General features: G+C 39.5%; 1 protein-coding gene across 1 annotated transcript in view; it reads right to left on the reverse strand.

Moving 5' to 3' along the window:
• LOC126365978 (putative leucine-rich repeat-containing protein DDB_G0290503) overlaps positions 1-14,730 on the reverse strand; it is a 298,195-nt gene that overhangs the window by 158,183 nt on the left and 125,282 nt on the right. The window lies entirely within an intron of this gene.

The raw sequence follows: 14,730 nt of genomic DNA on the forward strand, positions 1-14,730 counted from the left end.
TTTCTTCCAAATCCACCAGAAACAAACGCAAAATAACTTTATTTAAAAAAGCAGATAAAGTGTCACTAGAAGCCTTCCTTAGAGATAATCTCCATTCCTTCTGAACTGACTATGCAAATGTAGACAACATGTGGCTCAAATTCAAAGATATAGTAGCAACAGCAATTGAGAGATTCATACCTCATAAATTGGTAAGAGATGGAACTGATCCCCCATGGTACACAAAACAGGTTCAAACGCTGTTGTAGAGGCAACAGAAAAAGCATGCGAAGTTCAAAGAACATGAAATCCTGAAGACTGGCTAAAATTTACAGACACGTGAAATTTGGCTCAGACTTCAATGTGAGATGCCTTTAATAGGTTCCACATTGAAACATTGTCTCGAAATTTGGTAGAAAATCTGAAGAAATTCTGGTTGTATGTAAAGTACACAAGCGGCAAGACGCAGTCAATACCTTCGCTGCGCAGTGCCGATGGTACTGTTACCGATGACTGTGTCGCTAAAGCGGAATTATTGAAAACAGTTTTCCAAAATTTCTTCACCAGGGAAGATGAATGGGATATTCCAGAATTTGAAACACGAACAGCTGCTAGCATGAGTTTCTTAGAAGTAGATATCTTAGGGGTTGCGAAGCAACTCAAATCACTTGATATGGGCAAGTCTTCAGGTCCAGATTGTATACCGATTAGGTTCCTTTCAGATTACGCTGATACAATAGCTCCCTACTTAGCAATCATATACAACCACTCACTCGCCGATAGTTCTGTACCTACAGATTGGAAAATTGTGCAGGTCGCACCAGTGTTTAAGAAGGGTAGTAGGAATAATTCATCGAACTACAGACCTATATCATTGACGTCTGTTTGCAGTAGGGTTTTGGAGCATATACTGTATTCAAACATTATGAATCACCTCGAAGGGAACAATCTATTGATACGTAATCAGCATGGTTTCAGAAAACATCATTCTTGTGCAACGCAGCTAGCTCTTTATTTGCACGAAGTAATGGCCGCTATCGACAGGGGATCTCAGGTTGATTCCGTATTTCTGGATTTCTGGAAAGCTTTTGACACCATTCCTCACAAGCGACTTCTAATCAAGCTGCGGGCCTATGGGGTATCATCTCAGTTGTGCGACTGGATTCGTGATTTCCTGTCAGGAAGGTTGCAGTTCGTAGTAATAGACGGCAAATGATTGAGTAAAGCTGAAGTGATATCAGGTGTTCCCCAGGGAAGCGTCCTGGGACCTCTGCTGTTCTTGATCTATATAAATGACCTGGGTGACAATCTCAGCAGTTCTGTTAAGTTGTTCGCAGATGATGCTGTAATTTACCATCTAGTAAGGTAATCTGAAGACCAGTATTAGTTGCAAAGCGATTTAGAAAAGATTGCTGTATGGTGTGTCAGGTGGCAGTTGACGCTAAATAACAAAAAGTATGAGGTGATCCACATGAGTTCCAAAAGAAATCCGTTGGAATTCGATTACTTGATAAATAGTACAATTCTCAAGGCTGTCAATTCAACTAAGTACCTGGGCATCAAAATCACGAACAACTTCAGTTGGAAAGACCACATAGATAATATTGTGGGGAAGGTGAGCCAAAGGTTGTGTTTCATTGGCAGGACACTTAAAAGATGCAACAAGACTACTAAAGAGACAGCTTACACTACACTCGTTCCTCCTCTGTTAGAATATTGCTGTGGGACCCTTACCAGGTGGGATTGAAGGAGGACATCGAAAGGGTGGAAAAAAGGGCAGCTCGTTTTGTATTATCACGTAATAGGGGAGAGTGTGTGGCAGATATGATACACGAGTTGGGATAGATGTCATTAAAGCAAAGATGTTTTTCGTCGTGGCAAGATCTATTTATGAAATTTCAGTCACCAACTTTCTCTTCCAAATGCGAAAATATTTTGTTGGGCCCAACCTACATAGGTAGGAACGATCATCAAAATAAGATAAGAGAAATCAGAGCTCAAACAGAAAGGTTTAGGTGTTCATTTTTCCCGCGCGCTGTTTGGGAGTGGAATGGTAGAGAGATAGTATGATTGTGGTTCTATGAACCCTCTGCGAAGCACTTAAATGTGAATTGCAGAGTAGTCATGTAGATGCAGATGTAGAATATAGCATTTTTAGTTGTTAAACGATTTCTAAAGCTGAACTGTACATTTGATAGCAAACCGTGTGATATAAAAGAACAATTATCCTTACGTACATAGCCTTTTCAATAACTTTAGCGAATGCTGATGGCATAGAAATATGTCTAAAATTGTCAATATTGTCCCTTTCTCCCTTTTTAAAAAGCTGCTTTACTACTGAGTACTTTAATTGTTCAGGAAGCTGATCATTCCTAAAGGAATAATTTCAAATATGGCTAAATACAGGGCTAACATGTGCAGCACAGTACTTTAATATTCTGCTAGGCACTCCATCATACCCATGAGAATACTTAGTCTTCAGTGATTTAATTGTTGACTCATTCCCACCTATGTTTGTATCACAGAGGAGTATTTCAGACATCAATCTCAGAAAGGTATTTGCCAAGAGAGTTATAAGATCCCCTGTGGAAACTAAATTTTTGTTTAATTCACTAGCAACACCCAGAAAATGATTGTTAAATACTGTACAAATATCTGATGTACCAGTAGCAGAAATATTTTTACTACAAACTGACTTTATATCATCAACCTTGTGTTGCTGACCAGACACTTTCTTCACAATTGACCATATGGTTTTAATTTTATCCTGTGAATTAGCTATCCTATTTGAATACCACATACTCTTTGCCCTCCTAATAACCTTTTTGAGCATCTTACAGTACTCTTTGTAGCTTGATTGTGATTACTTCTAACATTTTGATATAATTCCCACTTTGTTCTACATGATATCCTTATCCCACTAGTCAGCCACCCAGGCTGTTTTTTACTGCTAGTACCCCATTTAGAACATTCTAATGGAAACTCTGAAAGAGCATGAAAAATGTGTTAAGGAAAGCGTTATATTTGGCATCTATGTCATTGGCACTATAAACATCCTGCCACTCTTGTTCCTTGACAAGCTTTAAAAAACTGTTTATTACTGTTGGATTAACTTTCCTACATAGTTTGTAATTATTTGTGACATTTGTTTGAGTACAAAAGCCTTTTAGTGTTAAAATTTGTGCATCATAGTCTGAAAGACCATGAACCCTTTTACTAACAGAATGTCCATCTAGTAACGAAGAATGAATAAAAATATTGTCTATGGCTGTGCTACTGTTCCCCTGCACCCTAGTTGGAAAAAACACAGTCTACATCGGATCATATGAATTTAAGAGATCTACCAACATCCTTTTTCTTGCACCATCATATACAAAATTTATATTGAAGTTACCACATATAACTAATTTATGATACTTACTATAAAGTGAATCAAGAACCCTCTCTAGCTTGAGCAGAAATGCTCAGAAGTCAGAGTTAGGGGACCTATAAACAACAACAATTAGAATTTTGGGTCACTAAACTGAACTACCCCTGCACAGCACTCACATATCTGTTCAGTGCAGTGCCGTGATATGTCTATACTGTTTTTTACATACATGGCCACTCCCCCACCCCGCAAGGAACTCCTTGAAAAACAGCCAGCTTACCTGTAGCCTGGTAAAGGGAGCACTGAATTGTCAAATTATTTAAGTCGTGCTCTGATGTACCAATAATTTCAGAGTCAAAATCTATGAGCAGTTTGCTAAATCATCTCTAATACCTCTTATATTTTGATGAAATATTCTAATTCCTTCTCAACTTGTAAACATTAGTGCCAACATGTGCCACCACCTGCAGCTGGCTGCAACCTGTGCTCTTCATGGCATCCGGAAGGACCCTTTCCACATCAGGAATGACTCCGCCCGGAATGCACACGGAGTGCACACTGGATTTCTTCCCCTTCTTAACAGCCATATCCCTAAGGGGCCCCATTACGCGCCTAACATTGGAGCTCCCAACTACCAATAAGCCCACCCTCTGCGATTTTCCGGACCTTGAAGGCTGAGAATCATCCTCTGAAACAGGGCAGACAGCTGCATCTGGCTCAGCCAGAGACAGTGCCTGAAACCTGTTTGTCAGATTATCCGGGGAGGCTTTCTGATCAGCCTCCGGGGACGTCTTTCACTGCCTGCCACACCTTGGAACGACCTCCCAATCAACCACAGGCGAGGGCTCAGCCCCATTGCAGGCAGCAACCGGGGCAACCACAATGGCAGACTGATCTGGGGACAGATGGCACGAGGTTGACGTCCCTGTGATACCCAAGTCCGGCTCCCCACAGTGGTGCCCATTTGCAACAGCCTCAAGCTGTGCAAGCAAAGTCAGCACCGCTTGCAGCTGTGAGCAAAGGGATGCCAACTGAGCCCTCATCTGAACACAGCAATCACAGTCCCATTCTCTATTCTCTGTGAAATACTGGGTGAGTTGAACAAAAGGTTTCAAATGCTAGGCACATTTTTTAAGTTAACTAAGGCATTTAGTTGTGTTGATCACAAGATATTGCTCCAGATGTTGGACCATTATTGAATGCAGGGAGCAGCTCACAAATGGCTCACCTCTTACTTTAGTAACAGACAGCAAAAGGTCATTATTCACAGTGCTGAGAATGGCTGTGATGGGGGCTCTGAGTGGGGTACAGTAAAGTGGGGGGTAATTTCACAGAATGGGCATATGCTTAATGAAACTGAACAGTTCAAACTTCTAGGTGTTCAGATAGGTAGTAAGCTGTCGTGGAAAGACCACATTCAGAACGGTATTGGAAATGAGTGATCGTTCGACATAAAAATTAGTCTGTTTTGCTTATTTTCAGTCACTTATGTCATATGGTATTATATTTTGGGGTAACTCTCCTCATTCTAAAAGGATACTTTTGGTTTAGAAATGGGTGGTTCAGGCAATAAATGGTGTACGTTCATGAACCTCTCATCGACCCCTGTTCACGAGTCTGGGTATTTTGACATTGGCCTCTCAATATACATAATCCATACATCATTTCTTGTTAACAATATTTGCTTATTCCCAAGGAGCTTAATACTCAGCAGAAATCAAACCTGCATTTGGATCAGAGTTCCTTAACTCTTGTGTAGAAAGGTGTGCAGCATACTACTGTATCATTTTTTCAATGCCACTAGAATTAAAAAATCTTAGCAGGAATCCATATGCTTTCAAATTGAAACTTAAGAGTTTCCTCATGGGTCACTCCTTCTATTCTGTTGAGGAGTTTTGTGAAATATTAAGCTGATTCTTGTTGTATTGTTGATTGCCTTAACTTAAACTTATGGCTTGACTTTTTTTGGGTTCATAAACATGTTATTTTTATCTATTACTACTTATATGTTGTAATTTCGTGTACTGACACATTCTATGAGCTTGGATATTTGCTCCTCAATTTGGTCCTATGGAACTTGATGTGTAAATAAGTAAATAAAAAAGTATATCATGAGCCTTCTCAAAGTTCTATGAGTGTAAATATCTATGCATCAAATCCAATGAGATTACTTTCAAAAGAAATGGGAGTAAGTTTTCTACGAAGCAATAATATTCATTATTCACTGAAGGACTCACAATCTTTGTCACATTTTGGTCTGTATAAACATATCACCACATTTCGCTTAACAGCCTCAATCAGAAATTGTTGTTGTTGTTGTTGTGGTCTTCAGTCCAGACATGTTATTCTACCCTGTGCAAGCTTCTTTATATCCAAGTAACTACTGCACCCTACATCCTTCCGAATCTGTTTAGTGTATTCATCTCTTTGTCTCCCCCTATGATTTTACCGTCCACACTGCCCTCCAATACTAAATTGGTGATCCCTTGATGCCTCAGAACATGTCCTACCAACAGATCCCTTCTTCTAGTAAATTGGAGCCACATACTCCTCTCCTCCTCAATTCTATTCAGTACCTCCTCATTAGTTACATCATCTACCCATCTAATCTTCAGCATTCTTCTGTAGCATCACATTTCAAAAGCTTATATTCCCTTCTCGTCCAAACTATTTATCATCCATGTTTCACATCCATACATCGCTGGACTCCATACAAACACTTTTAGAAAAGACTTCCTGACACTTAAATCTATACTCGATGTTAACAAATTTCTCTTCTTCAGAAACGTTTTTCTTGCCATTGCCACTCTACATTTTATATCCTCTCTATTTCAATCATCAACACTTAATTTGCTCCCCAAATAGCACAAATCATCTACTACTTTAAGTGTCCCATTTCCTAATCTAATTCTCTCAGCATCACCTAATTTAATTAGAATGCATTCCATTATTCTATTTTTGCTAATTTAATTTGACTACATTCCATTATTCTGTTTTTGCTTTTGTTGATGTTCATCTTATATCCTCCTTTCAAGACACTGTCCATTCTGTTCAACTGCTCTTCCAGGTCCTTTGCCATCTCTGACAGAATTACAATGTCATCAGCAAACCTCAAAGTTTTTATTTCTTCTCCATGGATTTTAACTCCTACTCCAAAGTTTTCTTTTGTTTCCTTTGCTTCTTGTTCAATAAATAGATTGAATAACATCGAGGATAGGCTACATCCTTGTCTCACTCCCCTTCCCAACCACTACTTCCCTCTCGTGCCCCTTGACTCTCACAACTGAAATCTGGTTCCTGTACAAATTGTAAATAGCCTTTCGCTCCTCTATATTATCACGTGACACCTTCAGAATTTGAAAGAGCATATTCCACTTAACATTGTCAAAAGCTTTCTCTAAGTCTTCAAATGCTAGAAAGGTAGGTTTGCCTTTCCTTAACCTATCATCTGAGATAAGTCATAGGGTCAGTATTGCCTCACATGTTCCAACGTTTCTATGGAATCTGAACTCGTCTTCCCCAAGTCAACTTCTGGCAGTTTTTCCATCTGTACAGAATTTGTGTCAGTATTTTGCAGCCGTGACTTATCAAGCTGATTGTTTGGTCAATTTCACTCCTGTCAGCACCTGTTTTCTTTGGGATTGGAATTATTATATACATACAAGGGCATTAGCAGGAAGAGGTATTTGTACTTGTGTTACACTACCGGCCTTTAAAATTGCTACACCAAGAAGAAATGCAGATGATAAACGGGTATTCATTGGACAAATATATTATACTAGAACTGACATGTGATTACATTTTCACGCAATTTAGGTGCATAGATCATGCGAAATCAGTACCCAGAACAGCCACCTCTGGCCTTTTTACACCTGGGCATGGAGTCAAACAGAGCTTGGATGGCGTGTACAGCTACAGTTGCCCATGCAGCTTCAACAAGATACCACAGTTCATCAAGAGCAGTGACTGGTGTATTGTGACAAGACAGTTGCTCAGCCACCATTGACCAGATGTTTTCAATTGGTGAGAGATCTGGAGAATCTGCTGGCCAGGGCAGCAGTCGAACATTATCTCTATCCAGAAAGGCCCGTACAGGACCTGCAACATGCGGCCGTGCATTAGCCTGCTGAAATGTTGGGTTTTGCAGGGATAAAATGAAGGGTAGAGCCACAGGTTGTAACACATCTGAAATGTAATGTCTCTCAACGCGAGCAAGAGGTGACAGAGACTTGTAACCAATGGTACCCCATACCATCATTCCGGGTGATACGCAAGTATGGCGATGACGAATACACGTTTCCAATGTGTGTTCACCACGATGTCGCCAAACATGGATTCAACCATCATGATACTGTAAACAGAACCTGGACTCATCCGAAAAAATGATGTTGTGCCATTCATGCACCCAGGTTCGTCGTTGAGTACACCATCGCAGGCGCTCCTGTCTGTGATGCAGCGTCAAGGGTAACCACAGCCATGGTCTCCGAGCTGATAGTCTATGCTGCTGCAAACGTTGTCGAACTGTTCATGCAGATGGTTGTTGTGTTGCAAATGTCCCCATCTGTTGACTCAGGGATCAAGACGTGGCAGCATGGTCCATTGCAGCCATGTGGATAAGATGCCTGTCATCTCGACTGCTAGTGATACGAGGCAGTTGGGATCCAGCACAGCGTTCTGTATCAGCTTCCTGAACCCACCAATTCCATATTCTGGTAACAGTCATTGGATCTCGACCAACGTGAGCAGCAATGTCGTGATATGATAAACCGCAATCGCGATAGGCTACAATCGGACCTTTATCAAAGTTGGAAATATGCCTTACATAAGGCATCACAACAACATTTCACCAGGCAACGCCGGTCAACTGTTGTTTGTGTATGAGAAATCGATTGGAAACTTCCCTCATGTCAGCATGTTGTAGGTGTCGCCACCGACGCCAACCTTGTTTGAATGTTCTGAAAAGCTAATCATTTGCATACCACAGCATCTTCTTCCTGTTGGTTAAATTTCGCATCTGTAGCACGTCATCTTCATGGTGTAGCAATTTTAATGACCAGTAGTGTACTTTTCTACACTTGAATCAGCCTATCATTTTATGTGACAGGGTTATTTATGTTTAATGCAGATCACCAGATTAATGTTACCTTAATAAATTGAATTTATGCATTGGTTCATTATAAAGTACTCAACTGGTGACTTTTTCTCCAGTGCCTTTGTTTTTTCCATAAATACAAGGTGATCACATCTAAATGTTTTATGGCTGCTAAAGAAATTGATGCAGCTCTGTGGAAACATGTAAGGACCTTCTGCTTTATGCAATGTGTGGTTGCCAGGTTGTCTGGCCCTTAGATCCCATACCATTGGGATGAAGACACTTGAATGAGTAATGTCTTGTGATGGTTGCTGAAGCATGTCTGTAACTTACGCTACTAAACGACATGTGACACGACCAAACAATGAAAAGACTAGGATGAAATAACAACATTAAAGAAATGATAGATTGTTACTCACTACATAGAGGTATGGGTCAATGCTTCCTCTGTGTGGTTAGTAGCAGTCTACCTTTTCCATAAACGGCATGTCACATTGGCAGCCCCCAGCTTCTGGTTCCCAAGCTCAACATGCCTGTATATTAAGTGCGAAGCCCCCTAATGCAAAATGTGGGGTGTGACAGGAAGCTGTGGTTGATATTTTATATTTATATACATATTCCATGGATACTTTTATGTGTATGAGAATTCAGAATGAGGGACAAGTTAAAGAATACATAAATGTAGATCACACAGAAAATAGTGCAGTTGATTTACAAAAATAGCTGCAGAGAAAATGAAAAACATAAAACTAGGACAAAACAGAAGCAAAGTGAAAAAAAGACACCATAAAAGGATTATTGCATGTTGTAAAATACATAATAATCAGTAAAAATATATGCATAAGAAGTTTGTATCTGTTCAAAAAATTCATCTGATGAATAAAAAGTTTCATCAAGTAATTGTTTAATTTATTTTTTAATAATGTGCTATTACTCTGCAGATCTTTATTGTCATTTGGCAATGAATTAAATGCTTTAATACTGGTATAGTGTACACTCTTCTCCGCTAGTATTAGACTTTTGAGGTCACAATGGAGGTCAGTCCTCCTCCTTGTAGTGTGATCATAGTACATTTCACTGAATTTGTAGTGTAAGGGACTGACAAGCATGAAGTGCATAACTGAATAAATATGTTGGGAAGGTGTAGCAAGTATCCCACATTTCTGAAAGAGCTCACAATAGGTGGTTCTCAGGAGCACTCTACAAATCATTCAGTCAGTCTTTTTCTGCAGGAAGAAAATTTTCTTTGATGTGGGTGAACTACTCCAGAAGAAGCTGACAGTTTAGTTACACCATAGTTCTTTGTGGTCAGTGTAGTCAGATAAAGTGGAACTACTAAGTAGACATAAGTTTGTAGGTACTTGTGGCCATTGTCAATGAAGCTAAGAACTTCTACGTTGCTAGGCCACATGATATTCCTCTTCAAATATCTTCTTCACAATCAATATTTCTACCACTCTGCTGATATCTTCTTCAGGATCTTATAATGTCTGTAGTTAGCGTTCAGCTCTCTGGGGACACTAGAAGGTCCTGAAAGAGAGAGTGGTCCAAATTGATTGTGAAGAAGACACCTGATGAGGAATATGAGGCGGTCTAAACAAACTAGAAATTTTTCTTTGTTTAGTAGATGTCTTCTGATGATGAGTTTCTATTCCAAATAGAGGAGCCATCAGTTACAGCTGTCCTTGGCAAACAAATTTTTGAAATGAGCTCTGCTTCCAGTTATTTTATGATGACAAGGTGAGTGCTGCATCAATCTTAAAATTTTCTGTTAACAATTTTAATATTATGTTAAAGTGGGAGTTTTAATGTGTCTTACAGCATCTGGTTTGTCACTCCCTGCTTTGTGGTATTTACGGAAATTGCACTGATGCATTATTTCAAGTATTTCTCCTGAATCTGTATTTTCTATTACTTTGTTGCAAATTTTAAAATTAACTTCTAAGCTTCAGAATTCCCATAACACTAACAAATTTCATCAAGCATGATATCTGGTAAATTTAAAATGCCGAGGACCACTGTCATAAAAAACCTGGATGAGATAGGTGACAGTTGACAGATCAGTACACATCTGGTCTTACGATCGGCATCTTTGTTCAGTACAGCATATTGGTGCTGAAGAGAATAATTACAGCAAGGATTGGAGGGTCTTTTAGTAATCTGATGATCTGTGAACAAGTGACCAGTCTGTGGCACATTCGGAATATATGGTCCACTGTGCCGATAAATTCCAATTGGAAATTCATTGTGATAGCTGGTGGTATGATAAGCAATATGCTTTATAAATTAATGTTTCAGATATTTCTAGGGGAAAAGCAATAAATTACTCAGGGCTCACTCCAATGTTCCAGTCTTCATCAGCCTTCATATACAGGGCATAAACAGATTTTCATAGGATCAAATTCATGACGTTTTCATTACTTTCTCATTACATCTTTAGTTATATTCATGACCTCTCGAAAAACTGGTTTAAATGAAAGCTGAATGTAACAGTTCTTGAACTATATGTCAGTGTAAATAGTGTAACTATGTATGAATTGTAATATACCACTCATCAAATGCTTTAAAATCATTTAACTCTCACATAGGGTGAGATATTACAATTTTCAGCTATATTTATGGTTACATCAATTAAAATACAAACTGTTTTAACAGTGTAATGTAGTGATAATGATTGTACTTAAGATAAAATAACAATTTTGAAGATACAAAATTTATCTCAAATGTTAAATGTCACAGTAAAAGATTCAGTGTTTTAGTTTCTTACGTAAACTTGAAATTTCAACATCTAAAATTTCAGATTCTTTTTTTTTCCTTATCTAAAGTATCTTTTTTTAATTTTTGTGCTCTTTTAACTTCTTGAACTGTTCTTCTTTTAAGATTTGCCACTTCATTTTTGACAGATTTCTCCTTTTTTTTTTTAAGGTTTCTACCTTTTTATAAAGCATCACTGATTTTGTAATGTCCACATTCAGTTGTGTCTCACATTTAAGTAAACAGTCTAACAATTGTATTGCATTGTAAACATTTCGTTTTGCAACAATTGTACCTTCTTCCGACAAGAAAACGTATGAGAGCAATGTTGTAAAAGGTCAATGATGTTTATGGGATTCAACATCCCACAGACTGTCTACCATGCAACCACAATACTGGCTCCTATTGGCAACAAGGGGGCAGGGCTCAGGGCTGGAGGAATCCAATGGTGATTACACCATGAGGCTATGGAGAGTAGCTGAACTGCTTAGTTTATGAGTAATTCACAACAGTGCTACAGTGCAAGTGCTGTTGATAAAAAGCACAGTGATGATAATGATAAACAATGCAAGCATTGTGTTGTATCTACAACAACAGTTGCCAAAGTTGACATACCATCAGAAAGGAACCCAAGGAATTTCACATAGTAAGACAGAAGTGGCAGATGAAATATTAGCATTTCTGCAAAATGATTCAGTGGAATGTATGGTGTCATACACACTCGACTGTGCAGACAATGTGAATGAGGAGTATAATTATGACAATACATTCTTAAAAAGTGAAAGTGACACTGAAATAGGTGCTGTGTCATATAGTTCATCATCCTTGTTGGACAGCGAGTCACAAACCCATCTCCAGTGAAACATAGTAAAGGACAATCATTGTCCAAGGAGTGGATACTGAACACAATTATATACATGAAAGATCATCTGCAGCATAGTAAAAAGGAATTACAAACAGATTTCGAATAAGTCTGGAGTAATATGACTGTGTAGTCCACAAGGAAAACCACATATATTCAAGGCACAACAAGCGTACTTGTTGCAAAAACTGGTGTTTGCTCATTTCAAGGATGCTCAATACAATTTATAGGATGTGCATGATAGTGACCCACTATGTTACACACATCAAATGGCACCTGAAATACACTACAGTGGTATTTGGACCTGCTGCTGCAGCTGCTAAGGCACCTACTGACCTCTGTCTGTGAGGGCACCAACCAGTCGACCTGAGTGCTGATAGTTGCTACACGTGTGCAGCCATGTCCTGAACCAGGTGTAGCAGGTTGGTGTCCATGCTGGTGGCTGTGGGAGATGCATGTTGCCACGAAGTTAAATTTGCTGGCATGGCTACGGCATGGCAGCAGTATTGGTTGCAGTAGCCAGTGCATCATGCACCTAATCAACCAAGTGCACAACAGCATCCAGCTGCATTTCTATTTGTATGGCAATGACTGCTTGCATTTGTGCTGGAAGGCTGTGCATTCAGATAGCACATGGCAGTGAGTCCAGGACCATGTTGGACTGAGTGAGAGTCTGTAGATGGCACAGGAACTGAAATGGCCTCCTGTCACTGCACTCCTCTACGCACAGCAAGTGATGCATCTGTTGTTTCTGCAACAATGAAATTCGTCAGATTATCTCTTCTTTTAGTTCCTAATATAAAGACTGCATTGGTGGCTTGGTGATTATGTCCCACACTCCAGTCACTTAGTCTTGATCTACCTGGCTCAAGACACGTCCAAATTTGGCGATGTTGCAGGTGATGTCATTGCTCAGGAAAACTGCCTCCATTTGGTTGAACCAGATGACTAGGTCAGAGGACCAAAAGGGCAGCAGCCTAACCAACACGTGACCTGTGCTTGTTTCCATTCCAGTAACAGTGGAAGGTGTAGGTGGGGCTGTGCCTTGTGCGCTGAAGTTTTCCTCAGTTGGTTCCAGGTGAGCAGAGACTGTGCATGTGGAAGAGTGCCTGTAGCTTGCTCTCCAGTCTCTGGTTACCTACTAGCGGCTCATCTCCTGTCACTTGTCTACTGTCTATGGTCTTTTGCAGTTCTTCCAAAGTCATCGTCTTGATTAAGCAGCTAGTTCATGACGGTTTGTTCACAAACTCACTCTTTATATGCAAGAATATAAGTGTTAGATCACTTGTGGTCCCATGTCACTCACACCGATGAAAGTTCGCCACCACATATTTAGTCTAGTGATAACATCAGAGACACCAGTGAAGCAGGAATGTGTGATTATCACTGCTTAAATTCCAGTCATGCAGTGAGCTGACTTTACTGTTGCAACCACACACTTTGTTCAGGGCATAGGCTATGGTGATGGAGTGGTAACAGTCATTGATAAATACACTTACAGAAAATGTACTTATTCTGCCAAATGAGTAAATGAACAAGTGACAGAAATGACATCAGATTAAAATGTCTGGTAAACGGTGATCAGGATTACTGTGTTTGCATAATAGTTCCACTTGAACACTGATTGTGGAGGGTGTGCACTCCTCTGTGATGAGCACATTGTCTGATCAATGTCAGTGTGGGAGAATTGTGGATGTGTGTCTGGAACAAAATGAACCTTTTTCTGACAATCATGTGGGTGCTGTGTGTTTTGTGGACATGGTCAAGTGGAGATGGAAATGAATGGATAGCACCATAGAAACTTCTGTACACATCTGTGGGGAACTCGCGTTAAGCTCAACCCACATGGTCCTCAGATTGAGGTTATAGACTTTTGAAATATGGATCGCTATTGTACAGCAGCTGAATTTGCACTTTTGTTGCCTTTCCTGCTGATCCATGTCTGTGTGTGCCACATGTTGCTACAGCTTTGCCTCTTGGCTGGTATGCATGCCGACAGACATCTGATGCAGCAAACTGGGGCTGACCATGAGTGGCTGTGGTCTGTTTGCACATTTTTGCAGCATGGCTTCCACAACCTCTATTGCAGCATACTACCGAACACTATCCTCTTCAAAGAAGAAATGTGCTTTAGGCTGTGCAACTGACCTACCAACATTTAAAATTTAAGAGGATATGGATTTCAAATGATTGTTATGGCTAATGTGCAGCCCAGATGTTAAAGTTCATTCTGAAGGACTGATAGAATAGAAAGTTAGCTTGGCTACAGAAGATGCATGAACTATTATCTGCGTTGTGATATTATTGAAGTAATTTCCTCCATTTTTCTCTAGAATTAAATACTAACTTTTTTCCTTCTCATCATATAAATTATAATAACTATCAGGAAAAACTAATTCATACATAACATCAATAAAATATTATCACAAAATTACTAATATAAACATAAAAAAACAATTTAAGAAAAGATAGATTGCTACTTACCATAATAAAGACACTAAGTTACTGACAGGCACAATTAAAGGACACTTACATAAAGCTTTCAGCCACAGCCTTCATTGGCAAAAGACAAAGAAACACAATTCATACACACAAACAAGTACACCTTATGCGCACATGAACACCAACTCTGGCAGCTCACGTCAGAATACCAATGTTTATATTAAGCATACT

Source organism: Schistocerca gregaria, chromosome 4 (genome assembly GCF_023897955.1).
Source record: "Schistocerca gregaria isolate iqSchGreg1 chromosome 4, iqSchGreg1.2, whole genome shotgun sequence".
Classification (NCBI taxonomy): domain Eukaryota; kingdom Metazoa; phylum Arthropoda; class Insecta; order Orthoptera; family Acrididae; genus Schistocerca; species Schistocerca gregaria.